Source organism: Amblyraja radiata, chromosome 39 (assembly GCF_010909765.2).
Source record: "Amblyraja radiata isolate CabotCenter1 chromosome 39, sAmbRad1.1.pri, whole genome shotgun sequence".
Classification (NCBI taxonomy): domain Eukaryota; kingdom Metazoa; phylum Chordata; class Chondrichthyes; order Rajiformes; family Rajidae; genus Amblyraja; species Amblyraja radiata.
Window position 1 is genome coordinate 5,296,874 of NC_045994.1, and position 27,952 is coordinate 5,324,825.

Here is a 27,952-nt window from a genome sequence, read left to right on the forward strand (position 1 = left end):
TTTAGTTTAGTTTGGAGATACAGTGGGGAAACAGGCCCTTCGGCCCACCAAGTCCACGCCAACCATCGATCATTCTAGTTCTATGCCATCCTACTTGCTCATCCATTCCCTACACGTTAGGGGGCAATTTTACAGAGGGCCGATTAGCTTGCAAACCCTCACATCTAAGGGGCGCTGTGGTAGAGTTGCTGCCTTACAGCGCCAGTGACCCGGGTTTGATCCTGACTGGGAATGCTGTCTGTGCAGAGTTTGCACGTTCTCCCTGTGACCACGTAGGTTTTCTCCTGGAGCTCCGGTTTCCTCCCACGTTCCGAAGACGTGCAGGTTTGTAGGTTAATTGGCCTCCTTAAAAATTGTAAATTGTTCCTGGTGCGTGTGGGATAGTGCTAGTGTGTGGGGTGATCGCTGGTCAGCACAGAACGGGTGGGCCGAAGGGCCTGTTTCTGCATTCTATCTCCAAAGTCTAAATCTATGGGTTGAGGGAGGAAACTGCAGCACCCGGAAGGGCAGCAGGGAGAACGTGCAAACTCCGTGCAGACAGCACCCGAGGTCGGGATCGAAACTCTTGAGACGTAAGAGTGGTGTAAATGTTGTCAGCGACTCTATTTCCACCACCCTCTCTGGCAGTGCGTTCCAGGTATTTACGGGAGGCGGCGACGGCAGCGGACGCTGGACAAGTGGCCATTTTCAAAATGGCGGCGGATGGAGGAGAGGATCGGTGTCGCCATGACAACGGGCCTTTAAGGCCAAGATAAGAGCACACTCTTAAAAACGTTGTTGGCGCCAGAAACCTGGCGACTCTTTGCGCACTGCCTCGCTGAAGTCTACTATTACACTACAATTGTTGCACTTTTGAACCTATCTATGATTGTTCTTATCTATAGTATGATGTTACTGGATTGTGTGCAAAACAAAGAATTTCACTGTACCCAGGTACATGTGACAATAAAGTATCATTGAACATTCTGGTGTATCTTGGAGGGATATGGATGGTGTACAGACAGATAAGAGTTGGTCTTGGCAACATTTTTGGCACAGACATTGTGTGCCGAAGGGCCTGTTCTACATTCTAAGTTCCACAGTGAGACTCCAGTTCAGAGAATTCCAAGCAGGTGGGTTAAAAGATCAATATTTCAGACCATTATAATTTAGATTAGTTTAGTTTTCTTTATCTGTGGACGGCGTGATTGTAATCATGTGCGGCCTTTTCTTTGACGGTAGACACAAAAAGCTGGAGTAACTCAGTGGGACGAGCAGCATCTAAGATTGTTAAGGGTTTGGACACACTAGAGGCAGGAAACATGTTCCCGATGTTGGGGGAGTCCAGAACCAGGGGCCACACAGTTTAAGAATAAGGAGTAAGCCATTTAGAACGGAGACGAGGAAACACTTTTTCTCACAGAGAGTGGTGAGTCTGCGGAATTCTCTGCCTCAGAGAGCGGTGGAGGCCGGTTAAACATAGAAACATAGAAAGTAGGTGCGAGAGTAGACCACCAGGTCCGTCGAGCCCGCACCGCCATTCGCTCATGGCTGAACACTAAACAGACACACTCACCCACAAACAGTAGACACAAGACACAGAACACAAGACACTACCCTCCCCTTTATACCGCTATCACCCCTCTCCACCCCAAGAACCGCGTGATCTCCTGGGGGAGGCAAAAAAACGGATAAAAACCCAGGTCCAATTCGGGAAAAAAATCCGGGAAATTCCTCTCCGACCCCAATCCAGGCGATCGACACTTGTCCAGGAGATCACTCAGGTCTTACTATACTAACCATACCTAGGTCCATATCCCTGCCCTCTCCCCGTAGCCCCTTATCCCCTTGGCAGCTAAAAAACCATCTATTTTAGACTTAAATATATTTAACGTTTCTGCTTCCACTGCTCCCTGGGGCAGTGAATTCCATAAATTAACCACCCTCTGGGTGAAGAAGTTCTTCCTCATCTCAGTTTTAAAAGAGCCCCCCCTTATTCTACAACTATGTCCCCTAGTTCTAGTTTCCCCGATCATTGGGAACATCCTCGGTGCATCCACCCGATCAAGGCCCCTCACGATCTTAAATGTTTCAATGAGATCGCCTCTCATTCTTCTAAACTCCAAAGAGTAGAGTTCCAGCTTACTTAACCTTTCCTCATATGTCAATCCCCTCATTGCAGGAATTAATCTTGTAAACCTTCGCTGCACTGCCTCCAGGGCTAGTACATCCTTTCTTAAGTATGGTTCTCTGGATGCTTCCAAGAGAAAGCTAGATAGGGCTCTTAAAAATATATGGGGATATGGGGAGAAGGCAGGAACGGGGTACTGATTGGGGCATTCGATCCAATTTGTGATCCCAGCTACAAAGACAGATGTGTACAGCAATTCATTCTTCCCCCGCACAATTAAAGCATGGAATAATCTCCACCCTACTATAGTTACCCAACCAGATGCAACTAAATTTAAAGTAGCACTTTCTTCCCAATAACCCTTTCTGGCTTAAGCCCCCCCTTCACCACCTCCAGTTTAAATTCCATTTGGAATATTTTGGAGGACCAAGAAACCAAGAACCAAGACCAGCAATGATCACATTGAATGGCGGTGCTGGCTCGAAGGGCCAAATGGCCTACTCCTGCACCTATTGTCTATTGGCTATTGCATCTCTGGAGAGAAGGAATGGGTGATGTTTGGGGTGGAGACCCTTCTTGGGGCAGGTGGGTTGCTGTTCACCCGATGTACCCAGGGTTATAGCCTGTAGATGTCCAGATATGGGGAACTCCCACAGCCTGTGAACTTTACACCAAGTTTGTGTCCCAGTCCGTTTAACTAACAGTGGGCATACTGAGTGGAGCTTACCTAATGCTTCAGAGCTGTTCCACAATGCTGCATGGCCTATCTCCGCACCTCCGCTTCAGCCCTGGGAAATTTGTGCAGACCTGCAATGAGGATAAAGGTTTGTTTAGTTTAGTGTCGAGATACAGCGCGGAGACCGGCCCTTCCACCCACCCAGTCCACGCCGGCCAGCGATCCCCGCACACTAACACTACCCTACACACACACACACACACACACACACACACACACACACACACACACACACACACACGCACGCACGCACGCACGCACGCACGCACACACACACACACACACACGGGACAATTTTACATTTATACATTATTAATACCACCAATTATTATTATGCAGCCAATCAACCTACAAACCTGTACGTTTTTAGAGTGTGGGAGGAAACCGAAGATCTCAGAGAAATCCCACGCAGGTCACGGGAAGAACGTACAAACTCCATACCGACAGCTCACATAGTCAGGATCGAACCCGGGTCTCTGGAGCTGTAAGGCAGTAGCTCTATGTCGCCGTTTGGTTTTATGAAGTCTTCCCATGTTAGGACACGAGTCGAAAGCAAAACGGAGGCAGCCCAGTCCGCCACACAAACCAGTCTCCCTGCTTCCTTCCTCGACTCCATCTACACTTCACACTCCCTCAGGAAAGCAGCCAATATTATCAAAGACGTGTCCCACTCTGAAGATCGACACAAAATGATGGTTGGAACAAAGGCCAGAGATAAATGCAGGAGATGCAAGACATCTTCTTCGGTCACCCTGTTTCAGGAAAGACATTGTCGAGCTTGAAAGGGTTCAGAGAAGATTTACCGGGATGTTTCCAGGGCTCGAGGGACTGAGCTATGGAGAGGCTGAGCAGGCTAGGACTCTATTCCTTGCAGCATAGGAGGATGAGGTGTATTCTTATAGGGGTTTTTGCCCAGAGGAGGGGAATCGAGAACCACAGGTTTAAGGTGAGGGGGGAAAGATTTAATGGGAACCAGGGGGTAAACTTTGTTGCACAAAGTGTGGTGGGACGAGCTGCCGGAGGAGGTGGTTGAGCCAAGTCCTATTGCAACGTTTAAGAAACAATTAGACAGGTACATGGATAGGACCTTCTCCCCCCACCCCCCCCCCAACCCCCCACCCTACATCAGTCTGAAGCAGGGTATCGACCCGAAACGTTGCCTATTTCCTTCGCTCCATAGATGCTGCCGAACCCGCTGAGTTTCTCCAGCAATTTTGTCTACCTTTGATTCTCCAGCATCTGCAGTTCCTTCTTGAACATGGATAGGACAGGTTTAGAGGGATATGGGCCGAAAGCAGGCATGTGCGACCAGTGTAGATGGGACATGTTGGCCGGTGTGGGCTAGTAGGGTGGAAGGGCCTGTTTCCACGCTGTATCACTCTCTGATTCTATGAGACAGGAGGATTGAAGATCTCACTGTACCAATTGGTGCGTGTGACAATAAATGTAACTTGAACTTGAACTTGAATGGGGAAGGGGAGAAATGTCTGGACTACAGATGGGGCTCGGGGGAGGGGGGTAGGGGAGAATGGGAGCTTGTGGGGAGAAAGGGGAGGGGGGAGGGGTGAGGTGGTTGGAGGTTGTCTGAAATTGGACAATTGGTTGTTTAAAAAATGAACAATATGTTCACTGCATTTTTGCTGCATCTCTGTACATGGGATAATAATAAGCCCACACCCAGTGTGAAATATCAGGTACAGCTGACCCATCCTACAGGAAGATAGACACCAAGTGCTGGAGTAACTCAGCGGGTCAGGCAGCATTTCTGGAGGACATGGACAGGCGATATTTCGGGTCGGGACCCTTCTTCCATCCCGACCCGTAAGGTCGCCTATCCATGTCCTCTAGAGATGCTGACTGACCCGCTAAGTTGCACGCACAATCTGTGTTCAAAGACCAGAGATCAAAGCAGAAGATGTGAGACAACTTCTTTGGTTGCCCCGTCATAGGAGAGACAAGGGTCTCGGCCCGAAACGTCACCCATTCCTTCTGTCCAGAGATGCTGCCTGTCCCGCTGAGTTACTCCAGCATTCCTTCTGTCCAGAGATGCTGCCTGTCCCGCTGAGTTACTCCAGCTTTTAGTGTCCATATAGGAAAGACATCGTTAAGCTTGACAGGGTTCAGGGAAGATTTACCAGGATGTTTCCAGGACTCGAGGGCCTGAGCTACAGGGAGAGGTTGGGCAAACTAGGACATTATTGCTTGGAGTGCAGGAGGATGAGGTGTCATCTCCTTGCTCGGTGGCAAAAGAAGCCATGATATTTGTATCAACTGTCTTTTTAAGTCCCAGACCATCTTTAGTGACCTGACCTGTGCCCACTTCAAGAACTATCTGTTTTTCCTGGGATGCTGTCAGTAGGAATGATGAGCTGATGGTAGATACAAAAAGCTGGAGTCACTCAGCGGGACAGGCAGCATCTCTGGAGAGAAGGAATGGGTGACGTTTCGGGTCGAGACCCTTCTTCAGACTGGGCCGACGGGCCTGTGTCGCTAAACTAAAACTAAACTAAATAAGCAACAAGCCCCCCCCCCCCCCAATTGTCTCTGCTTTTCACCACGAAAAACGCCCTCCCCCTCCCCCAGAGCAAAAAAACGTTACAACTCTCTCCTCATGTTTTAAACGGCAATGCCTAATATCAGGGCACATTCCCCTTGTTAGAAAAGCACTCTGCTCTTTTACAGTTCCTGTCTAGACCGGCGGGTGGATGTGCATTGTACAACCCCCCCCCCCCTCATCACAAGCAATAAAGAGGAATAAAAACCCCATGTTAGTTCCAGCTGAAGCCACGTCCAATAGAGTCATTCTACCTTGGATGGAACTGCAGATGTTGCTTTGCACTGAAGATAGACACAAAATGCTGGAGTAACTGGGGCGGCACGGTGGCGCAGCGGTAGAGTTACTGCCTCACAGCACCAGAGACCCAGGTTCGATCCTGACCACGGGTGCTGTCCGTACGGAGTTTGTACGTTCTCCCCGTGACCAGCGTGGGATTCGGTTTCCTCCCACACTCCCAAACACGTACAGGTTTGTAGATTAATTGGCCTAGTGTAAATGTAAATTGTTCCTAGTGTGTGTCGGGTAGTGTTCATGTGCGAGGATCGCTGGTCGGTGAAAGCCAGTGGATATTTTTTGGGCATAGATTCTTGATTAGTACTGATGTCAGAGGTTATGGGGAGAAGGCAGGAGAATGGGGTTAGGAGGGAGAGATAGATCAGCCATGTTTGAATGGCGGAGTAGACTTGATGGGCCTACCACTTATGACCTTATGACTTGGTGGGCCGAAGGGCCTGTTTCTGCATTGTATCTCTAAACTAAAAACTAAAAAGCCACATCCAATAGGGCCATTCTGTGTAGGAAGGAACTGCAGGTGCCGGTTTACACCGAAGATAGACACAAAGTGCTGGAGTAAGTCAACGGGACAGGCAGCATCTCTGGAGAGAAGGAATGGGTGACGTTTCGGGTCGAGACCCTTCTTCTTGTGTTTTTGTGTTTATCTTCGGTTGAAACCAGCATCTCCAGTTCCTTCCTACTCATGCCCTTGGATGTTCTTCCTATTACGCAGCTCCCTTCTCTCCTCTGTGACTGGGCTTCCCTCCAGCACATAGCGATCAATAGTGAGCGGGGACGGACAGAGTGACACTTGTTATTTTTATTCCATGAATCACAGGCTTCAACTCTCGTCTTTCAGGACTTTTATAGGTCAAATCGAGATGCGAATGCTGAGAGGAAGAGATCACGACAACTAGCGTTTAACCCTTTGTAAGGATGTGCTCAACAGGCAGTCAGAATGTGTTAAAATCCAGCACATGCCACTGAGGTGTGCCGCAGGTTCGATCCCTGCTACTGCTGCTGTCTGTAAAGAGTTTGTACGTTCCCCCCGTGACCACGTGGGTTTTCTCCGAGATCTTCGGTTTCCTCCCACGCTCCAAAGATGTACAGGTTTGTAGGTTAATTGGCTTGGTGTAAATGTGAGTTGTCCCTAGTGTGTGTAGCATAGTGTTAGTGTGCGGGGATCGCTGGTCGGTGCGGACTCGGTGGGCCGAAGGGCCTGTTTCCGAGCTGTATCTCTGAACTAAACAAAAGTAAATAAAACAGCTTTGTCGTGCTAGAGTGATCCAAACTCACAGGGAGCGCTGGAAACAGGCATAGAAGGTGACTGTGCCCTTTATCCTGTATATGTGCACTGCTCGATTGTAATCAGGTGTCGGCCTTTCCACTGACATTTCCATGGCCATTAAACCAAACTAACTAATTTAAAAAATCAAGGGACGGCCATTTAAAACTTGATGTGTAGGAAAGCACTTCAGATACTGATTTAATCCGAAGACAGACACAAAATGCTGGAGTAACTCAGTGGGACAGGCAGCATCTCTGGAGAGAAGGAATGGGTGACGTTTCGGGTCGAGACCCTTCTTCCATGTTTCGGGTCAAGCCCCTTCTTCTCGACCCGAAACGTCACCTATCCTTCTCTCCAGAGATGCTGCCTGTCTCGCTGAGTTACTCCAGCTTTTAGTGTCAATCTTCCATTTAAAACTGGATTGGCTAGGGATTTCGCCGGGCATAGATCCTGCCTTCTCCCCCCATTCTAATCAAAAATTTGTCTATCTCTGCCATGAAAATATCCACTGACTTGGCCTCCACTGCCTTCTGTGGCAATGAGTTCCATAGATTAACTACCCTCTGACTAAAGAAGTTCCTCCTCACCTCCTTTCTAAAAGAGCGCCCTTTAATTCTGAGGCTATGACCTCTGGTCCTAGACTCTCCCACTAGTGGAAACATCCTCTCCACATCCATTCTGTCTATGCCTTTCATTATTTGTAAGTTTCAATGAGGTCCCCCCTCAACCTTCCAAACTCCAGCGAGTCGAGGCCCAGTGCTGTCAAACACTCACCATGTTGGTGGTGAAAGTCGCTGAATTCAAGGTGGTGAATCTGTGGAACTCATTGCCACCGAAGGCCGTGGAGGCCAAGTCAGTGGATATATTTAAGGCAGAGATAGATAGATTCTTGTTTAGTACAGGTTAGAGGCTATGGGGAGAAGGCAGGAGAATGGAGTTAGGAATGAGAAATAGATCAGCCATGATTGAATGACAGAGTAGCCTTAGAAACATAGAAATTTGGTGCAGGAGTAGGCCATTCGGCCCTTCGAGCCAGCACTACCATTCAATATGATCACGGCTGTTCATCCAAAATCAGTACCCCATTTCTGCTTTTTTTCCCCATATCCCTTCATTCAGTTAGCCCTAAGAGCTATATCTATCTCTCTTGAAGTGGGCCGAATGGCCTAATTCCAGATCTGTCATAGAGTGATACAATGTGGATACAGGCCCTTCGACCCAACTTGCCCACACTGGCCGACGTGTCCCAGCTACACTAGTCCCACCTGCCTGCGTTTGGTCCATATCCCTCCAAACCTGTCCTATCCATGGACCTGTCAAACTCAACAATTGACCTTATGATCATATGCCAATCGTGTGCGGGGTGGGGGACTACTCCAGACTGGGGGGGGGGGGGGGAGTTTATGAGGAACATCTACTTCCTATTCCCCTTTCTTCCCATCTCGCTAGACAATGGGGCTCCTTCACCCTGGGACATCTGCATTGTGGCCTCCAGCCAAGATCTCAGCCTCACCTTTGCAAGCTCATAAAAAGGTGTCAATTAGATGCAAACAATTCCCTAATTGATATTAATGCCTCGACAATGCATAACCCATGAGGAGAGATGTTGGGGATTAGAAGCTATTCAGATCTCATTAACACGACATTTCAGGCAGAACTTCCCTGCCATTGTCTCACCTTCAAAAGAAGATGCAAAGAAGCTGGAGTAACTCAGCAGGTCAGGCAGCATCCCTGGAGAACATGGAAAGGTGGATTCCATGTTCCAGGGGGAACCTGGATTCGGATCTGAAGAGGCCGACCTGATCAGAGACTGAAGAAGGGTTCAGACCTGCAACATCACCTATCCATAGATAGACACAAAAATCTGGAGAAACAGCAGGACAGGCAGCATCTCTGGAGAGAAGGAATTATCTCCAGAGATGTTTAAGAAAGAACTGCAGATGCTGGAAGAGTCGAAGTAGACAAACATGCTGAAGAAACTCAGCGGGTGAGGCAGCATCTTCACCCGCTGAGTTTCTCCAGCATTTTTGTCTACTTCTCTCCAGAGATGCTGCCTGCCCCGCTGAGTAACTCCAGCGTTTTGTGTCTAACTTTGGTTTAAACCATTAACTTGGCATAGTCATTGTGGGCTGAATGGCCTGGTCCTGTGCTATCTTCCCTGTACTGAATGAAGTCTTCCACACAGATACCGTGTGGCCTGCTGAGTTCCTCCAGCGTTTTGTGTTTTGCTCAAGATTGCAGCATCTCAAGATTCAAGATTCAAACGTTATTGTCATTGTGCAGTGTACAGAGACAACGGAATGCAGTTAGCATCTCACCCAGAAGAGCAAACATAGAATAATGGAACAGTAAAATATATATATGTATATACAGTAGCAGTAGTGCAAATTTCGGGGGGGGGGGGGGGAAATAAGTCACTGGGGGAAGGAGTGGCCGGGGGGGGGGGGGGGGGATGACTGGCAATCACCAAAGTGCAGAGTTAAGTAGGGTAACAGCCGCAGGGAAGAAACATAGAAACATAGCAAATAGGTGCAGGAGTAGGCCATTCGGCCTTCGAGCCTGCACCGCCATTCAATATGATCATGGCTGATCATCCGACTCAGTATCCCATCCCTGCCTTCTCTCCATACCCCCTGATCCCTTTAGCCACAAGGGCCACATCTAACTCCCTCTTAAATATAGCCAATGAACTGTGGCCTCAACTACCTTCTGTGGCAGAGAATTCCACAGATTCACCACTCTCTGTGTAAAAAATGATTTTCTCATCTCGGTCCTAAAAGACTTCCCTCTTATCCTTAAACTGTGACCCCTTGTTCTGGACTTCCCCAACATCTGGAATAATCTTCCTGCATCGAGCCTGTCCAACCCCTTAAGAATTTTGTAAGTTTCTATAAGATCCCCGCTCAATCTTCTGAATTCCAGCGTGTACAAGCCGAAGCTGTTCCTGGACCTGCTGGTCCGGCAACGGAGAGACCTGTAGCACCTCCCGGATGGTAGGAGGGTAAACAGTCCGTGGTTGGGGTGAGAGCAGTCCTTGGCGATGCTGAGTGCCCTCCGCAGACAACGCTTGCTTTGGACAGACTCAATGGAGGGGAGTGAGGAACCGGTGATGCGTTGGGCAGTTTTCACCACCCTCTGCAGTGCTTTCCGGTCGGAGACAGATCAGTTACCATACCATACTGTGATACAGTTGGTAAGGATGCTCTCGATGGTGCAGTGGTAGAAGTTCACCAGCCCCAACCAAAGGCCTACTAGATCTTTCTCCTGCATTAAAAATCAGTCTAAGTAGGGCGTTGACCTGAAACATCGCCTATCCATGTCCTCCACAGATGCTGCCTGGCCCGCTGAGTTACTCCAGCACTTGGTATACCCAATGAGTCTTCAGTATAGCTCTACCTCAACAGTGAACTGTATTCGCCAATTGTTGCTACGGACTCTACTCATTGCAATCTCCCACGTATCTTCCAACTATTACGGCTTATGCCAAGATTTGCTCTGCTTTCTTTAGACAATAGACAATAGATATTTGGCCCATCGAGCCAGCACCGCCATTCAATGTGATCATGGCTGATCATCCCCAATCAGTACCCCATTCCTGCGTTCTCCCCATATCCCCTGACTCCGCTATTTTTAAGAGCCCTATCTAGCTCTCTCTTGAAAGCATTCAGAGAACCTGCCTCCACCGCCCTCTGAGGCAGAGAATTCCACAGACACACCACTCTCTGTGAGAAAAAGTGTTTCCTCGTCTCCGTTCTAAATGGCTTACTCCTTATTCTTAAACTGTGGCCCCTGGTTCTGGACTCCCCCAACATGTATCCTGCCTCTAGCGTGTCCAAACCCTTAACAATCGTATATGTTTCAATGAGATTGCCTCTCATCCTTCTAAACTCCAGAGTGTACAAGCCCAGCTGCTCCATTCTCTCAGCATATGACAGTCCCGCCATCCCGGGAATTAACCTTGTAAACCTACGCTGCACTCCCTCAATAGCAAGAATGTCCTTCCTCAAATTAGGGGACCAAAACTACACACAATACTCCAGGTGTGGTCTCACTAGGGCTCTGTACAACTTTAGAGATACAGCATGGAAACAGGCTCTTCGGACCACCAAGTCCGTGCCAACCAGCGATCCCCGCACACCAAAACTATCCAACACACACTAGGGACATTTTACACTTACACAAAGCCAATTAACCGACAAACCTGGACGTCTGTTGGAGTGTGGGAGGAAACCAAAGATCTCGGAGTGGATAGAGAACTGGTTGGCAAACAGGAAGCAAAGAGTAGGAGTAAACGGGTCCTTTTCACAATGGCAGGCAGTGACTAGTGGGGTACCGCAAGGCTCAGTGCTGGGACCCCAGCTATTGACAATATATATTAATGATCTGGATGAGGGAATTGAAGGCAATATCTCCAAGTTTGCGGATGACACTAAGCTGGGGGGCAGTGTTAGCTGTGAGGAGGATGCTAGGAGACTGCAAGGTGACTTGGATAGGCTGGGTGAGTGGGCAAATGTTTGGCAGATGCAGTATAATGTGGATAAATGTGAGGTTATCCATTTTGGTGGCAAAAACAGGAAAGCAGACTATTATCTAAATGGTGGCCGACTAGGAAAAGGGGAGATGCAGCGAGACCTGGGTGTCATGGTACACCAGTCATTGAAAGTAGGCATGCAGGTGCAGCAGGCAGTGAAGAAAGCGAATGGTATGTTAGCTTTCACAGCAAAAGGATTTGAGTATAGGAGCAGGGAGGTTCTACTGCAGTTGTACAGGGTCTTGGTGAGACCACACCTGGAGTATTGCGTAAGTTTTGGTCTCCAAATCTGAGGATGGACATTATTGCCATAGAGGGAGTGCAGAGAAGGTTCACCAGACTGATTCCTGGGATGTTAGGACTGTCTTATGAAGAAAGACTGGATAGACTTGGTTTATACTCTCTAGAATTTAGGAGATTGAGAGGGGATCTTATAGAAACTTACAAAATTCTTATGGGGTTGGACAGGCTAGATGCAGGAAGATTGCTCCCGATGTTGAGGAAGTCCAGGACAAGGGGTCACAGCTTAAGGATTAGGGGGAAATCCTTTAAAACCGAGATGAGAAGAACTTTTTTCACACAGAGAGAGTGGTGAATCTCTGGAACTCTCTGCCACAGACAGTAGTCGAGGCCAGTTCATTGGCTATATTTAAGAGGGAGTTAGATGTGGCCCTTGTGGCTAAGGGGATCAGAGGGTATGGAGAGAAGGCAGGTACGGGATACTGAGTTGGATGATCAGCCATGATCATATTGAATGGCGGTGCAGGCTCGAAGGGCCGAATGGCCTACTCCTGCACCTAATTTCTATGTTTCTATGTTTCTAAAACCCACGCAGGTCACGGGGAGAATGTACAAACTCCGTACAGATGGCACCTGTAGTCAGGATCGAACCCGGGTCTCTGGCGCTGTAAATGCTGTACAGCAGGGACTCTAGTGCCACTTGGCTTATGCCATGATGTGCCCTGCTTTCTTTAGACTTTAGAGATACAGCGCGGAAACAGGCCCTTCGGCCCACCTAGTCCACGCCGACCAGCGATCGCCCATATACTAACACTATCCAACACACTATGGTCAATTTACAATTTACAGAAGCCAATTAACCTACAAACCTGTGCATCTTTGGAGTGTGGGAGGAAACCGGAGCACCCGGAGGAAACCCACACGGTCACAGGGAGAATGTACAAACAGCACCTGTAGTCGGGATTGAACCCAAGTCTCTGGCACTGTGAGGCAGCAACTCTACCACTGCGCCACCGTGCCACTCTAAGTGGGTTACGCCAAGATTTGCCGTGTAATTCATCTCAAGACTTTACAGGCAAGTCCGTTCTGAAGTCTAAAGAAGGGCTCTGACCCGAAACGTCACCTCTCCATGTTGTCCAGAGTTCCTGTCCGACCTGCTGAGTTACTCCGGCACTCTGTGTCTTCCCTACCTGGGTCTCCAGGGCTGCAACAGCGCGAGGGAAGCATTTGCCGACATTTGTTGGCGAGTGCAAACACGCACGATCGTTGCATACCAAACTCTGAGCTCAGGAAGCCTGTACCCCTGGCCCGGAATTACCAGTGCCTAGGCTGTAATTAACAGCATTCTATAACCAAAGGCAACAACACATCAGACTGAAGCCACTGCTTCTCTCTCATCTCCCCAGACAGTGCTGCCACTTAAAACTCTTCGCCTCTCGGCCTTGTCTCCACAGCCGGACGTCTTGCTCACAAGCCGGAAGGCTGCAGGTTCAATCCCCACTCCGGGGCATAAGGCTTAAGCCCACTTAAGCTGGAAGATTTACTGCTGGATACTGCCAGGACTCGAGGGCCGAAGCTACAGGGAGAGCATAGAAACAAAGAACTGCAGACGCCGGCTTTTACCAAAGATATAAACTGGTGGAGTAACTCAGTGGTGGAGTAACTCAGTGGTGGAGTAACAAAGTGGTGGAGTAACAAAGTTGTGGAGTAACTAAGTGGTGGAGTAACTCAGTGGTGGAGTAACGAAGTGGTGGAGTAACAAAGTGGTGGAATAACACAGCGGTGGAGTAACTCAGTAGTGGAGTAACAAAGTGGTGAAGTAACAAAGCGGTGGAGTAACACAGCTGTGGAGTAACTCAGTGGTGGAGTAACAAAGTGGTGAATAACAAAGTGGTGGAGTAACAAAGTGTTGGAGTAACAAAGTGGTGGAGTAACAAAGTGGTGGAGTAACAAAGTGGTGGAGTAACAAAGTGGTGGAGTAACTCAGTGGTGGAGTAACAAAGTGGTGGAGTAACAAAATGGTGGAGTAACACAGTGGTGGAGTAACTCAGTGGTGGAGTAACAAAGTGTTGGAGTAACAAAGTGGTGGAGTAACAAAGTGGTGGAGTAACAAAGTGGTGGAGTAACAAAGTGGTGGAGTAACTCAGTGGTGGAGTAACAAAGTGGTGGAGTAACAAAGTGGTGGAGTAACTCAGTGGTGGAGTAACAAAGTGGTGGAGTAACTCAGTGGTGGAGTAACAAAGTGGTGGAGTAACAAAATGGTGGAGTAACACAGTGGTGGAGTAACTCAGTAGTGGAGTAACAAAGTGGTGGAGTAACAAAGTGGTGGAGTAACTCAGTGGTGCAGTAACAAAGTGGTGGAGTAACAAAGTGGTGGAGTAACACAGCGGTGGAGTAACAAAGTGGTGAAGTAACAAAGTGGTGGAGTAAATCAGTAGTGGAGTAACTCAGTGGTGGAGTAACAAAGTGGTGGAGTAACAAAGTGGTGGAGTAACAGTGGTGGAGTAACAAAGTGGTGGAGTAACAAAGTGGTGGAGTAACAGTGGTGGAGTAACAAAGTGGTGGAGTAACTCAGCCGGTCGTGCAGCGTCTCTGGAGAAAAAGAACAGGTGACGTTTCGTGTCGGGACCCTTCTTCAGATTCTTCCTCTTCACTCACTTAAGCTGTGCAGGCTGGGACTTCACTCCTTGGAGCAGGATGAGGGATGATCTTGTAGAGGTTTATAAAATGAATACAGAGTCTTTTACCCAGAGTAGGGAAATCAGCAATCAGTGGACACAGGCTTAAGGTGAGAGGGCAACAATTAAAATAGGAAACTGATGGGCAACTTTTTCACATAGGGCTTCACACATGGGTGTATGGAACGAGTGCCAGAGGGGATAGTTGATGCAGGTATTAAAGCATTTAAAAGATATCTGGACAGGTGCTTGGATAGACAATAGACAATAGGTGCAGGAGTAGGCCATTCGGCTCTTCGAGCCAGCACCGCCATTCATTGTGATCATGGCTGATCATCCACAATCAGTACCCCGTTCCTGCCTTCTCCCCACATCCCCTGACTCCGCTATCTTTAAGAGCTCTAAGGAAAGGTTTAGAGGGATATGGGCCTAAAGTGACCCTAAGGTGGCACTAGTGTAGATGGGGCATGTTGGTCAGCATGGGCAAGTTGGGCCGAAGGGTCTGTGTCCATGCTGCATGATTTGGACAATGTGATGGGCAAGATTCAAGAAGCAGCAGACTCTGTAATCTCAAAAGACTCATTTGTCAACGGGTAAACAGTGTGTGGTACATTACACAGGACGGTGAGAGTGCAATGATAACAGCCGCAAGAACATTGTCAACATGTTCTCACCCCTCTGGCAAACACTTCCCACTGATAGAGACAACATGACTGCAGGGACGATTTACAAAGGCACCAACGCCTACAAATCTGTACGTCTTTGGAGTGTGGGAGGAAACCGGAGCATCCGGAGAAAATTCAGACAGGTCACGAGGAGAACGTGCAAACTCTGTACAGACAGCACCCCTAGTCGGTATCTGGGTCTCTGGCGCTGTAAGGCAGCAACTCTACCGCTGTGCCAGTGCCAACTCTGTCCCGCTGTAAACTTCACCTGTGTTACCCACTCCCTCTCTTTACCCTGAGGTCTGTAACTAACTTTTCTCCTTCAGAGTATTGATGCGATTGCCATTGAAACCACTTCCATCGCACCGTGCAGGATCCCTGGGCCACAGTCTGCAAGCATCCCGTCAAAGCTTCCGTGTGACCCGCTCCTGCTCCCCTCCCTCCACAACAGGAACCAATCCCCACACCCATCCCACCAGACAAGTGGTAGCAAGTTGTTCCCAAACTCTCCCCCTCCCTCAGGTTGTGTCTCCTCCACAGCTAACCCTCCCTCCCTGCACACACGGTGTACTTCACACTCACACGCACGCACGCACACACACACAGACGCAGGCACACTCATACACATACACACTCTCACACACACTCACACACACTCACACACAGACACAGATGCAGGCACACACACACACACTCTCACACACACGTGCGTGCGCGCACACACACACACACTCTCACACACACGTGCGTGCGCGCACACACACACAACGCGCACACACTCACACGCGCTTGTGCACACACACACATGCGTGCACACATACACAGACGAGCGCGCACACACACACACAGACGCACGCATACACACACACGCTCTCTCTCACACACACACTCTCACACACACACTCTCACACACACACTCTCACACACACACACTCACACACTCACACACACACACACACACATTCACACACACACGCACACGCGCACACATCACACACAGGCGCCCACACAACACGCGCACAACACACGGCACGCGCGGCGCACACCACACTCGCACACATCACAACACGCGCGCGCACGACACACCACACACACGCGCGCGCGCACACACACACACGCGCGCGCGCACGACATCTACACTCGCGCGCGCACACACACACACGCACGCGCACGTGCGCGCGCACACACACACGCACACACGCCACCACACACAGACACTCACACACACAGGCACACACACACACGCACACGCGCACACACAACACAGGCGCACACACGCACGCGCACACCACACGCACGCGCGCGCACACACACGGCGGCACCACACAACAGTACCCTCGCGCGCGCACACACACACACGCGCCGCTCGCACCACACAACAACGCACCGAGCCACACACCGCACACACACCACGCGCACACACCACAGCGCGCGCGCACTCACACCGCTCCTCGCACTCACACACACTCTCTCACACACACACACACTCTCTCACACACACACTCTCACACACACACTCTCTCTCTCACTCACACTCTCTCTCTCACTCACACACACTCCCTCTCTCACACACACACACACACACACTCTCTCTCTCACACACACACACACACACACTCTCTCTCACACACACACACACACTCTCTCTCACACACACACACACACACACACACACACACACACACACACACACACACACTCTCTCTCTCTCACACACACACACACACTCTCTCACACACACACGCACTCTCTCTCACACACACACACACACACACACACACGCACTCTCTCTCACACACACACACACACACACACTCTCTCTCTCTCTCTCACACACACACTCTCTCACACACACACTCTCTCTCTCTCACACACACACACTCTCTCACACACACACTCTCTCTCTCTCACACACACACACACACTCTCTCACACACACACTCTCTCTCTCTCACACACACACACACACACACACACTCTCTCACACACACACATACACACACTCTCTCTCTCTCTCTCACACACACACTGTGTGGGGCCGTCACATGCCCCAGGCTCCTGTTGATCCTGGCAACGTGACAAAGCACTGAGGGATGAGAAGGCAGAACGCTGGAAGGTAGAGAGGGCACAGATAACATCGCACGGCACCAGGTCACTGCTGGTACTCACCCCCTTAACACACACCCCATCAACACACACCCCATCAACACTCACCCCATCAACACACACCCAGGTCCCAACACATTCATCACACAGCATCCACCCAGCCCCATACATACAACACCAGCCCCATCAGCACCCAGTCCCATGCAGTCTGCCTCCACTGATGCCTTTATCTGCCCCTTTGCTTCCGTCTCCACCCTGCACTGAGCTCTTCCTGGTCCTTGGATAGTCCACAGGAAGTTCAGGCCAGCATGTTATTTTGCTTTATGCCGTGGATATCTGTACACAATACGTTTATGTGTTTTCACCGGATCTCAGCGCCACTTGTGAGGAGGGATTAGAGGGAGAGGCAGAGGGGCAGAAACAAGAGGTGTGTAGGGTAGCTGTGGAGCCTCAGACAGCTGGATTCGAGCTTGGGGGTTTCAGCAAACCCCAGTCAGACAACCCTGGCCGAGCTCCACTGAGCAGTGAGGGGGAGAGAGGGGCAAAACGGATAGGGGCACGTTGGCCATCATCGTCCCAAATCTGGTGTTTACCTCAACTAATCACCTGTGTTGGAAGGAACTGCAGATGCTGGTTTAAACCGCAGATAGACGCAAATAGCTGGAGTAACTCAGGCAGCGTCTCTGGAGAAAAGGAATGAGTGACGTTTCGGGTCGAGACTCTTCTTCAGTCTGAAGGAACATGGATAAACAAGCAGGAACTCCAAGCCACTGTCTCACGGCACCAGAGACTCCGGTTCAAACCCGGCCTCGGATGCTGTTTGTGTGGAGTATGCACATTCTCCCTGTGGCCACCAGGTTTGTAGGTTTGGAGCACAGAGAAGGTTCACCAGACTGATTCCTGGGATGGCAGGACTTTCATATGAAGAAAGACTGGATAGACTCGGCTTGTACTCGCTAGAATTTAGAAGATTGAGGGGGGATCTTATAGAAACTTACAAAATTCTTAAGGGGTTGGACAGGCTAGATGCAGGAAGATTGTTCCCGATGTTGGGGAAGTCCAGAACAAGGGATCACAGTTTAAGGATAAGGGGGAAGTCTTTTAGGACCAAGATGAGAAAAAAAAAATTCACACAGAGAGTGGTGAGTGTGGAATTCTCTGCCACAGAAAGTAGTTGAGGCCAGTTCATTGGCTATATGTAAGAGGGAGTTAGATGTGGCTAAAGGGATCAGGGGGTATGGAGAGAAGGCAGGTACAGGATACTGAGTTGGATGATCAGCCATGATCATATTGAATGGCGGTGCAGGCTCAAAGGGCCGAATGGCCTACTCCTGCACCTATTTTCTATGTTTCTATGTTAATTGGCTTCTGTAGCGCGCCCCTAGTGTGTAGGGAGTGGATGTGAAAGTGGGATAGCAGAACGAGTGTACGGGTGATCGTTGGTTGGCGTGGACCTGGTGGACCGTTTCCACGCTGTATCTCTGAACTAAACTCCCTCCACAGGTCTTGCACGAACGTTCCTCCAGCACTTTGTGCTTTACTCAGGATTGCCGCATCTGCAGTTCCTCGTGTCTCCAGAGCTGTTTTGGTCTGAAGGGCCCCGCCTGACATGTTGCCTCTCTCCCCACGACCTCAGGAAATGCTGCCTGACCCGCTGAGTTACTCGAGCACTTTGCTCAACATTCCCGTGGTCTCTTCAGTCTCCAGAGTCTGTGCGTCTAACACGGGCGCTGTGCGCGTGCGTGTGCATGCGTGCGCCTGCATGTGTGTGGCATTAAAGTAATATTGCCACAGGCCATATCTTTCACCGTAATCTCCCTCCTCTGTTTTAAAGTTGGATCGCAGCCTAAATACCCAACATCATACAGCTGGAGCCCAGCGCCCTGATTTAATTATACGTGTAGCAAGCCTACTGCATTGGTGCAAGGTTTTGGCTATGTCTGCTGCATTCCTCTCTCCTGCAGGCTCCCCCCCATCTCCTAGTTTAATTTAGTTTAGTTTATTGTCACGTGTACCGAGGTACAGTGAAAAGCAGTTTTGTTGTGTGCTATCCAGTCAGCGGGAGGACTGTACATGATCATACTATACACAGCCTCAATCAAGGACCAGTCTCACCCAGGCCACCCCCTCGTCTCCCCTCTCCCATCGGGCAAGAGGTACAGAAGTGTGAAAACGCACACCTGCAGGTTCAGAAGGTAGACAAAAATGCTGGAGAAACTCAGCGGGTGAGGCAGCCTCCGTGGATACTGCCTCACCCGCTGAGTTTCCCCAGCATTTTTTTGTCTACCTTCGATTTTTCCAGCATCTGCAGTTCTTTCTTACATCTCCAGATTCAGGGACAGATGCTTCCCTAGTGTTATCAGGCAACTGAACCATCCTTCCGCAACCAGAGAGCGAAGCTGAACTACTCATTGGAGACCCTCTACCTCATGGGAGACCCTCGGACTATTTTTGATCAGACTTTACTGGCTTTATCTTGCATTCAACATCATTCACATTAATCCCTTTATCCTGTATCTGTACACTGTGGACGGCTCGATTGTAATCATGTATTGTCTTTCTGCTGGCTGGTTAGCATGCAGCAAAAGCTTTTCACTGTACCTCGGTACACGTGACAATAAATCAAACTAATTTTAAAAAGACAATATCACAATCAAGCCATCCACAATTTACAGATACAGGATAAAGAGAATAACATTTAGTGCAAGATACGCCCGATTAAAGATAGTCCTAGAGTCTCCAACGAGGTAGATGGGAGGTCAGGACGTCTCTAGTTGGTGATAGGATGGTTCTGTTGCCAGATAACAGCTAGGAATTTTTTTTATAGACTTTAGAGATACAGCGTGGAAACAGGCCCCTCGGCCCACCGGGTCTGTGCTAACCAGCCATCACCCCATATACTATCCTACACACTAAGGATCATTTATAATTTTACCAAAGCCAATTATCCTACAAACCTGCACATCTTTGGAGTGTGGGAGGAACGGAGGGAGTACTTGGAGAAAATCCACAATGAGACAGGGAGAACGTACAACCCCATTAACCCCATTCTCTTGCCTTCTTCCCATAACCCCTGACACCCGTACTAATCAAGAACCTATCTATCTCTGCCTTAACATTTTCCATCGATGGCCTCCACAGCCTTCTGTGGCAATGAATTCCACAGATTCACCACCCTCTGACTAAAGAAATTCCTCCTCATCTCCACCCAAAAGGAACGCCCTTTAATTCTGAGGCTGTGACCTCTAGTCCTAGACTCTCCCACTAGTGGAAACATCCACTCTATCCAGGCCTTTCAATAGTCGGTAAGTTTCAATGAGGTTCCCCCCTCATTCTTCTAAACTCCAGCGAGTACAGGCCCAGTGCCGACAAATGCTCACTATAGGTTAACCCACTCATTGCTGGGATCATTCCTGTAAACCTCCTCTGGACCCTCTCCAACACCAGAACATCAATTCTCTGATATGGGGCCCAAAATTGCTCCAAATGCCTTGCCTATTTCAATCTGCCCAAAACGCCTCTTACACATACTGACTATACCTGATTGCACCTTCTAGTCAGCCAGACACTCCAGATTTTAACCACTCTCTGTGTAAAAATCTTACCACTCAGATCCCCTTTAAAAATCCTTCCTCTCACCTTCAAACTATGCTTGCTATTAGAAACATAGAAACATAGAAAATAGGTTCAGGAGGAGGCAGCACCACCATGCATTGTGATCATGGCCGATCGTCCCCTATCAATAACCCGTGCCTGCCTTCTCCCCATATCCCTTGACTCTACTAGCCCCTAGAGCTCTATCTAACTCTCTCTTAAATCCATCCAGTGACTTGGCCTCCACAGCCCTCTGTGGCAGGGAATTCCATAAATTCACAACTCTCTGGGTGAAAAAGGTTTTTTCTCACCTCAGTCTTAAATGGCCTCCCCTTTATTCTAAGACTGTGGCCCCTGGTTCTGGACTCGCCCAACATTGGGAACATTTTTCCTGCATCTAGCTTGTCCAGTCCTTTTATAATTTTATATGTTTCTATAAGAACCCCCTCATCCTTCTAAACTCTAAACTTTTGATGAATCTATCGCGATTAGCTACTCAAGATAGACACAAAGTGCTGGCGTAACTCAGCAGGTCAGGTAGTATCTCTGGAGAAAAAGTGACATTTCGGGTCGAGACCCTTCTTCTGGGTGGGTCTGTTTTCCCTGGGGTGCAGGAGGCTGAGTTGTGACACAGAACAGCACGGGAACAGGCCCTTCGGCCCACAATGTCCGTGCCAAACATGACGCCAAGACAAACTAATCTCCCTCCCTGCATGGTATCCATACCCCTCCATCCCTGCATATCTAAAAGCCTCTTAAACACCACTATTGCATCCACTCCCGGTAAAACACGCACCCATTTCATCTTCTTTAAAAAGTAAGACAGACACAAAATGCTGGAGTAACTCAGCGGGACAGGCAGCATCTCTGGAGAGAAGGAATGGGTGACGTTTCGGGTTGAGACCCTTCTTCGGACTCATTTAAAATGTACCCCCCTCACCTGAAAGCTATGCCCGCTAGTCTTTGACATTTCCATTCTGAAGGAACAAGGTTCTGGCTGTCTACCCTGTCTACGCCTCTAATCATTTTATTTACTTCTCTCAGGTCTCTCCTCAACCTCTGACGTTCCAGAGAAGGCATTCCTAATCTGTCCAACCTCTCTGTGTAGTTAATACCCTCTAATCCCGGCTCCTTGGCGTGATAGTGGTGTGTAAACATATGAGAGGCAGAGAGAGGATAGGAAGGCTGTTTTTCTGGATATAATTCCTGTACATCTCATCACCTTCATGCCTACACATCTCTCCTGCACCTTGTTGACTAGGGTACCATGGTCATCTGTCCTCCCTTCTGGGCTCCAGTGAATGAGGGAAGTCCCCGCACCATCATGGCCAATTGTCCATGGTCAGTACACTTGGATCCAGCCACATTGAAGCAGTGGTCCAGAAAGCACATCAACGCCTCTACTTCCTTAGCCGGGCTTGGGAAGTTCAGCATGTCCCCAACAACTCCCGAAACCTCTACAGATGCGCCGTAGAAAGCATGTTACCAAAGATCCTATGGCGGAGCAAGATAGACCACTCCTGCTAAATGCAATGGGCTGGCGTGTAGTATGCAACGGAGCGGAACGTGGGCCTTTTTTTCATCCATTTCAGTAACCCGACCCGACTTTGGTTATCCCTCTTGCATTGTAATCAACATTGCGGGGGAACAGTTTGTGTTAATAAATTATAATTCTGAAAATGAGGAGAAGATTTTTCCCAACGAACTTTTATTTTTACGAGGATGTTTCCGTAACCGGCTTCCGCCTCCGCACTAGTTATCTTTGCTCCGCTACGGGATCTTTGGTGCGGAGACGGAAGCCGGTTACGGAAACGGGGCCATGAATCTGCCCATGACCGTACTACGTCTTATTCGTCGAGTGGACTATCTTGCTTGCTATAGGATCTTTGCATTTTACCACATTGCATCACGGCCTGGTCTGGGAACAGCTCCATCCAAGCCGCAGATAATTACAGAGTCGTGGACTCAGCCCAGACCACCACACGAACCAACCTCCCTTCCATTGACTCCATCCTCACCTCACGCTGCCTCAGCAAGGCCAGCAGCATCATCAAGGACCAGTCTCACCCCGGTCACTCACTCTTCTCCCCTCTCCCATCGGACAAGAGATAAAGAAGTGTGAAAACCTCCAGATTCAGGGATAGTTCTTCCCCAGTTGTTATCAGGCAACGGAACCGCCCCTTGGCTTCACCAGTGAGAGTGCAGTCAATAGACAATAGACAATAGGTGCAGGAGTAGGCCATTTGGCCCTTCGAGCCTGCATCGCCATTCAATGTGATCATGGCTGATCATCCCCAATCAGTACCCCGTTCCTGCCTTCTCCCCAGATCCCCTGACTCCGCTATCTTTAAGAGCCCTATCTAGCTCTCTCTTGAAAGCATCCAGAAAACCTGCCCTCTGAGGCAGAGAATTCCACAGACTCACCACTCTCTGTGAGAAAAAGTGTTTCCTCATCTCCGTTCTAAATGGCTTTGTCCTTATTCGTAAACTGTGGCCCCTGGTTCTGGACTCCCCATCCACCCCATTGGAGACCTTCGAACTATCTGCCTCAAAAAGGCAACTAAAATCATCCTGGACCCACAATCTAGCACATGGCACGAATGTGAGTGGAGGTTCCACAATGTGGCTAAATGTCTCCTCAGTTTAGGGTGACTAAGGATGAGTAATAAATGCTGGCACTGCCGGGCAATATCTCCAACCCATGAATGGTTACCAGACAAATATGACGGAGAAAAGCACACACCGCGCATTCAAGTCCCTGGCTTCCATCCTCCAGTAGGGCCTAGTCAAGGTCCCGACTAATTATGCAACAACCTGCATTTATCTAGCACCAAACCATCCTCAAGCATCACTAAGCCATTTATATTTAAACAATGTGTTGGAGGACTCAGCGGATCAGACAGCTTCCACGAGGAGAGAAACACAGTCATTGTTTCAGGTTCAAGAATCATCAGAGGACTTCGGGCAGCACGATGCCACACGGGTCGGGGCTACTCGAACGCCGTGCGGTTTTGCAGCTTCCCGACGTCGGTCTCAACCCGAGACTGCGAGCTCCTTGATGTTAAAGTCCGCGGGCCCCGTTGGAGCGTCGATCCCAGGCAAGGAATCGGCTCCGGTGGTAAGTCCACGACCCCGCGGTGGGGCTCAAAGTCAGTCCCGAGCGAGGCCTCCAGCTCCACAATGTTAGGCCGCAGAGCGACCGGAGATACGACCCGGAAAATAATCGCACCTCTGGCAGGGTAAGACATTTCCCCCCGACCCCCACCCCTCCATATCCCCCACATCAAACAAACCGGAGAACATTAACACAGAGTTTTTACACACACCAAAAATAACAAAATAAAGACGAAAAGCGCAGACAGACTGTAGGCGAGGCAGCCATCGAAGCGCCACCCATGTGGGTAAAGTCATCTGGGCGGCACGGTGGCACAGCTGTAGAGTTGCTGCCTCACAGCTCCAGACACCCAGGTTTGATCCTGACTACGGGCGCTGTCTGTACAGAGTTTGTACGTTCCCCCCGTGACCTGCGTAGGCTTTCTCCGCAACCTCCTGTTTCTTCCCACACTCCAAAGACGCGCAGGTTTGTAGGATAATTGACTTGCTATAATTGTACATTGTCCCTGGTGGGTGTAGGATAGTGTAAGTGTGCAGGGGGTCGTTGGTCGGTGTGGACTCGGTGGGCCCTAGGGCTTGTTTCTGCACTGTATCTCTAAACTACACTGTATCTGAGAGTGGTCAATTATCCCTTTCCTCTGGACAGGTACATGGATAGGAAAGTTTAGAGGGATGTGGTCCAAAATGAAGGCAGGTGAGACTAGTGTAGATGGGCTATTTTAGTCGGCATGGGCAAGTTGGGCCGAAGGGCCCGTTTCCATGCTGTATGATTCTGTGACGATCTGAAACATCAATCTATCACACCATACTCGCCTTGCCTGCCCTTCCAGCTTTGAAGAAGGGTGCCAACCTGTAAAGTCACCTGTCCATTCCCTCCACAGATGCTACCTGACCCGCCGAGTCCCTCCAGCACTTTGTGTTTTTGCTCAAGATTGCAGCATCTGCAGTGTTTTTCTATTCCATAGCATCTTCCGTTTTTGTCTCGGGTTTCTGGAATCTGCAGGTTTTTACTTCTACCCACTGTGGGCGAGAGACTTGGAGAGGTTTGGATTCTTGCCCCCCCCCCCCCCCCCCCCCCCCCCCCCCCAGTTCTGTCCATGTCACCTCGTGCTCGACTGGTAAACAGGAGAGGGCTGTAGAACTATTACACCTACATGACCACCGAGCTGAAATCATAAGGAAAGATCTATACAAAGGTGTGGGATAGGTGTGTAGGAAAGAACTGCAGATGCTGGTTTAAATCGAAGGTCGACACAAAATGCTGGAGTAAAGGGCTTGTCCCACTTGGGTGTTATTTGCGAGCATTTTGAGAATCCCAAAATCCTGGGGCGCCGCGCGCTAGCGTGCGTCACTACCCACGCCACCACACCTCACCACGCTACATGTGCGCGTAATGTACGCCATGCGCGCGTAATGCACGTGTCACGACGCGCGCATCGTGCATTGTGATGCGTAATAGATGTCGCGTAAACTACGCGCAGGTGGGACAGGCCCTTAACTCAGCGGGTCAGGCAGCATCTCTGGAGAGAAGCACTGGGTGACGTTTCGGATCGAGACTCTTCTTCAGAGTAGGAATGGTCCCCTTCCACCTGTACCCCTCTCTCTGGCGTCGTTTATCTGACACCCTTAGCCTCCTCTTCAGCTCCAGTGTCTGTCCACCCATCCTCCAATCAATCCTTCCCCCCCCCCCGTACCCACCTATCACTCCCAGTCTGACCCGAAACATCACTTTTCCCTGTTCTCCAGGGATGCTGCCAGACCTGCTGAGTTACTCCAGCACTTTGTGCCTTCTGTTTTTTTGCCCTTCTCTTTTGCAGCTTTTCAAGAATCAAGTGTTTTATTGTCATGTGTCCTAAAGCGGAATAATGAAATTCTAACTTGTTGCAGCACGACAGATACGTAAACATAGTACACTGTATAACCCATAATATACAACAAAATGTTCAGTATCGATATATATACATATTGAAAGAAACATATAGACAATAATAGTGCAACAATAATGTCTGTGTAGTTTGGAGCCTATTTGGAGCATGTGGTGTTTAATAGCCTGATGGGTGTAGGGGAGAAGCTGCTCCTGAACCTGGATGTTACAGTTTTCAGGCTCCTCTACCTTCTCCCCAATGGCAGGGGTGAGATGAGTGTGTGGTCAGGGTGGTGTGGGTCTCTGATGATGCTAGCTGCCTGTTTGAGGTGGTGGAGACTTTAAACTCAGGATGTTCAACAAGTCAGAGCATCTCTATTTATGGCATAAACCTCTGGAGTGGTTTGGGGGGGGGGGGGGTGGAGATAGGGAGGGGGGAGAGATTGGAAGGGGGGGGGCAAGATTGGGAAGGTACACAAAATTGCTGGAGAAACTCAGCGGGTGAGGCAGCATCTATGGAGCGAAGGAAATAGGCAACGTTTCGGGATGAAACCCTTCTTCTTTGGGAGGGGGGAAGATGGGATTGCAAGAGGCGAGATTGGGAGGGGGAGAGATCAGATGGTGGGGTTGGTAAACGGGGGGGGGGGGGAGGTTGGGGGGAAGGAGATTTTGAGGGGGAGAAAAATTGGGAGGGTAGAGAGATGGGGGGGGGGGGCAAGATTGGGAAGGGGAGAGATTGCGAGAGTGGGGGGGGGGGCATGATGAAGGGAGAGATTGGGAGAGGGGGGTGATGGGATGGGAGTGGAGTGGTGAGAGATTGGGAATATTGGGAGGAGGGAGTGATCGTGAGGGGGAGAGGTGATTGGGAGGGGGTGGGGAATATTGGGAGCTGGGAGGGATCAGGAAGTCGGTGGGGAGAGAGCGGGAAGGGGGGAGGTCAGGACGGGGGAGAGATCGGGGCGAGGGGGGGGGGGGGTCGAGAGGAGCAGAGATGAGGAGGGGGGAGAGACCAGGAAGGAGGGTGGGGGGAGGAGGAGGAGATTAGGGGGTAGTGAGATCGGGGCAGGAGATATCATAGGGAAAACTTGGTAGGAAGAAAAATACTTTTCATCGAAGCTCCTTATAATGGGGAGCAAGAGAAAGAAAGAAAGTCTTGGTTTCAACCCCAAGAAGGAACAAAAGGCGATGATAATTCAGGGCATTGATTGCCTGAAGTCTTTACCCTTTCCATGGCGTGCCGTGCAGACTTTCAAAAACACTGTAACCGCGTGAAAGGAAGAAAAATCACACACATACATACACGCACAAAAAATCCAAACTCCCTGGAGGGGAAATAAAACAAACAGCTGGAGACGGGGGAAAGTTACGCGGTTGGAAACAATCTAAGCGCCGCAAGTGTGTGGTAAAAGAAAAAGTTCCTCAAACATATTTTTCACATTGACGAGGAGGACGGAGATGGACTGGAATCTATACAAAGGGGGGGAAAAAACAACCGCTCTGGGAGAGAGCTCGGCGCTGGCGGCCGACTTGGTACAAAGCCGCCGAGTTGGACTCAGAAAGTTTGCAACACATCGCCCCAACTTTTCTCCCAGTGAAATCTCACATTGAAACTGACCAGCGCCGCTGCAAATCACTCACCGCCTGGGTGATACGTCCCCGCTCACACACACACGCACGCAACAGGGTTTGGAGATCCTTTTTTCCGAAGAATCTTCCTCTTTCTTTACCTTTTGTTCGCCTGTGTGTCCCGAGGCTCATGAGCTGCAGGGAGAGCGAGGGAGGGGGGGAGGGAGGGAATAAAGACACGTGATGGTCTCAAACCCAAGACGTTCGACTCGCTGCTTCTCGCAAAACTTCTCAGCTAGTTGCTCCCAAGTCAAGTCAATTCACTTTTATTGATATAGCACATTTACAAAGCAACTCTCGTTGGCCAAATTGGTATAAGAATAGTATAACAAACAATAGTGGTTCATAGATCAAATACACACATCACTACATGCATATAGCCCTCGCTCAGAGGAGTCAAGAAAGGCTTGGGAGTAGAGATGAGTTTTAAGTGTTGATTTAAAGGAGTCGGTGGAGGGGGCAGTTCTGATGGGAAGAGGGATGCTGCTCTTTGACTCCCCCCCCCCCCCAACACTTAGAATTAGTTCTGATTGTTTACTGCGCAAACACCTCATCAGTGGATATATCGCG

At 49.6% G+C, this 27,952-nt stretch overlaps 1 protein-coding gene across 10 annotated transcripts in view; it reads right to left on the bottom strand.

Moving 5' to 3' along the window:
* The window catches only part of LOC116967394 (fibroblast growth factor receptor 1-like), a 156,235-nt gene extending 128,667 nt beyond the window's left edge, over positions 1–27,568 (bottom strand). For 4 of the 10 annotated variants that reach the window (XM_033013911.1, XM_033013914.1, XM_033013910.1 and 1 more), the window contains exons 1-2: positions 27,395–27,537; positions 2,838–2,917 (exon numbers count right to left, since the gene is read on the bottom strand). The gene's annotated coding sequence lies outside the window, so the exon portion shown is untranslated. Of the gene's footprint in view, positions 1–2,837; positions 2,918–27,394 lie in introns of all 10 variants that reach the window. The other 6 variants (XM_033013913.1, XM_033013915.1, XM_033013912.1 and 3 more) reach the window with 3 other exon arrangements.
* Between the last annotated feature and the right edge of the window lie 384 nt (positions 27,569–27,952).